Source organism: Humulus lupulus, chromosome 5 (genome assembly GCF_963169125.1).
Source record: "Humulus lupulus chromosome 5, drHumLupu1.1, whole genome shotgun sequence".
In the NCBI taxonomy this organism is placed as follows: Eukaryota; Viridiplantae; Streptophyta; class Magnoliopsida; order Rosales; family Cannabaceae; genus Humulus; species Humulus lupulus.
In genome coordinates, this window is record NC_084797.1 from 235036647 (window position 1) to 235038185 (window position 1539).

The following is a 1539-nucleotide window of genomic DNA, read 5'->3' on the forward strand; positions in this document are numbered from 1 at the left end:
CATTTTACTCACCATGCAAAATTGAGGGATTGATACTTAAAATTATGTTCTTGAAATTGAATTTAGCATAGGAATATGTGAATTTAATTGATAGAGCTTTAACATGAGCATTTGGAAAAATGGCATGTGCATTGAATTGGAAATCCTAGTTATAAGAGAACTTTGCTATGAACTTTGTTGTAGCATTAGGGGTAAAACTACAAATTAGGGGGAATTGGTATTCCTAGCTATTTCCATCATTCATTTGACAAAGAATTACTCATTGATTAAATTTAAATTGTTTCCATTTTATTTTTCTAAAGTAATTCACACATTCTTAATTGCTCACATTGATTCAAAGAGGTTGCAACCCAAGTTGTAGAGTTGATTTTTATAATATTTACCTTAAAGCAATCCTTGAGGAGACGATAAAATTACTTACTACTGTATTACTTGTTAAATGATTATGTACACTTGCATATACTAAAAGAAAAATTGCAACAAGTTTTTGGCGCCATTGCCGGGGATTGCTTAAATTCAATTATTGTAAAGTTAATTATCTTGCAATTTGGTTTAAATTTTCTTTTATGCTAACTTGGGTGATTCTTGTGCAAACTCATGTGCACATAGTGTATGAACGAGAATCAAGACCCTGAACTACTTCTCAGTGATCCAGAAATTGAGCGTGCATTTAGAAGAAGGCAAAAAGTACAAAAATAAAAAAGGGGAGTAGTAGTGATGGATGCTGAGCAATGAGCTCAACAGGGAGCCGCTCAAAGGGCAGCAAACCAAGCAGGAGCTGCTCAAAAAAGAGTAGTTCAAGAGGGAGTAGCTGCCAATAATGGGCAGAATGCAGTTATTGTGGCTGATGACAGAGATCGTGCTATTAGGCAATACACTCCCCCCCCCCCCCCCCCCCTCTTCAACGAGCTCAATTTAGGCATTGTTAGACCATAATTAAAGCTAGACATGTTCCAAATGCTTCAAACTGTTGGCCAGTTCAGTGGGATGCTAACAGAGGATCCTCACCTTCATCTTTGCTTGTTCATTGAAGTGAGTGACTCTTTCAAGCTGCCTGGAGTAACAGAGGATGCTTTGAGACTGAAGTTTTTCCCATACTCCTTGAGAGACAAAGCGAGAGCTTGGTTGAACTCTTTGCCATCTGATTCTATGACTACTTGGCAAGAGTTGGCTGAGCAGTTTTTGATGAATTATTTTCCTCCCACTAAAAATGCCAAGCTCCGCAATGAGATTACTTCATTTCAGCAACTTGATGAAGAATCTTTATATGAGGCATGGGAGTGTCTTAAGGAGTTGTTGCACAAATGCTCTCACCATGGCATTGGAAATTGCATCCAGATGGAGACCTTCTATAACATTCTCAACACTCATACTAGAATGGTGGTTGATGCTTCAGCGAACGGGGCTCTTCTTGCTAAGTCCTATAATGAGGCATATGAAATCCTTGAGAGAATATCAAACAACAACTATCAGTGACCCACTTCTAGATCGTCTACAGGTAGAAGACGGTGAAAAAGGTTCTATTGAGGGGCAAAGGAG

At 38.3% G+C, this 1539-nt stretch overlaps 1 non-coding gene across 1 annotated transcript; it reads right to left on the reverse strand.

Annotated features, from left to right (window-relative positions):
* Nucleotides 1-1215: 1215 nt before the first annotated feature.
* Nucleotides 1216-1322, reverse strand: LOC133780855 (small nucleolar RNA R71). Its single transcript, XR_009869664.1, has one exon. It is a non-coding gene; the product is annotated as a small nucleolar RNA R71 (small nucleolar RNA).
* Between the last annotated feature and the right edge of the window lie 217 nt (nt 1323-1539).